The sequence below is a fragment of the Octodon degus genome, unplaced genomic scaffold, assembly GCF_000260255.1.
Source record: "Octodon degus isolate 3935 unplaced genomic scaffold, OctDeg1.0 scaffold00100, whole genome shotgun sequence".
In the NCBI taxonomy this organism is placed as follows: domain Eukaryota; kingdom Metazoa; phylum Chordata; class Mammalia; order Rodentia; family Octodontidae; genus Octodon; species Octodon degus.
The window spans coordinates 8,358,536-8,359,723 of record NW_004524676.1 but is presented as its reverse complement, the minus strand read 5'-3'; positions in this window follow the sequence as shown (position 1 = coordinate 8,359,723).

Below are 1,188 nucleotides of genomic sequence, written 5' to 3'. Positions count from 1 at the left end.
TGCAGAGTCTCATTACACAGTCCAGACTTGTAGTGATCCTCCTGGTTTTTGTCTCCCAAGCACTGGTCCCAAGTCCAGTGTGGCACATGGAGCCAGGGATCGAACCCTGGCCCCTGTGCCTATCTAGGCAAGCACTTAGTCCACTGAACCTCAGGCCTGAGGCACCTAATTTAAAGAGAAAAGGTTTATTTATCTTACTGTTTTGGACATTCAAAGTCCAAGATCAGAGACTTCCATTACATGGGGTAGGGATTGAGGGAAGGAGAGAAGGGAAGGGTAGAGAGACAGACAGGGACAGGGATAAGAGGAAAGTGAGATAAGGAGTGGGAACAAGACCTCTAGTCCCCCCCCCCCAACAAATAGACAAACAAAAAAACACCTATAGTCCTACAGGGCTTTGAAAGTCCAGCCTCAGTGACCTAAGGAGCATCTAGTATGTCCCATTTTAAAGGTCCACAGCATCTCCCAGCACTGGTGAAGTAGCGGAATTATTCCCATAGGAGACTGGATTTTAGGAAAAACAGTCTTTATTGCTGGCAACCAAGCATGGGACCCATACAGATTGAAACAGAATTACTCTCGGTCCAGCTCTTTGTTCCACTTTTGATTATATGCTTTCCCTGGTTGCCAGGGCAACTGTGATGGAGTGCTGTGGTTACTGGTGTAGGATTTGATGGGCTGTCACTAGAACAGGTTATGGCCTGGGCATGGGAATTTATGGCAACATATGGTTTGACTCTACTTCCTTTAGTTAGTTCTGCCTTTTCCCTTATCTCTTTCATGTTTGTGAAGTTTTAACAAGGCTTGGGAGGGAGTGAAGGATTGGGGCAATTTTGGCAGGGTCATATAGGGGTGTTCCAGCCCAGGTGTCCTCCTGTCACTAAAACATTCCAGGCAGGGTCAAGCTGGGTTGATTCTGCTTCAATCTCTCCCATTTCTAAGGTGAATTGGACATTAAACTAGAGCTTCTTTGGCTTAGGATGAGATTAATCCTTCAAGAGTCATCCCTTACACTGGAGGCCTGGAGGCCAGGCCCTCATGGTGGACCGTGGGGGGACAGGGGCTGTCCAAATCACAGCACTGGCCTTCACCTTAGAGTCTGGGAAAACACATCTAGAAGGACATGGGTGCAGACCTTTGAGAGCCCAGAGGGAACCAGAGAGAACCTGGCAATGAGAGACTTATTTG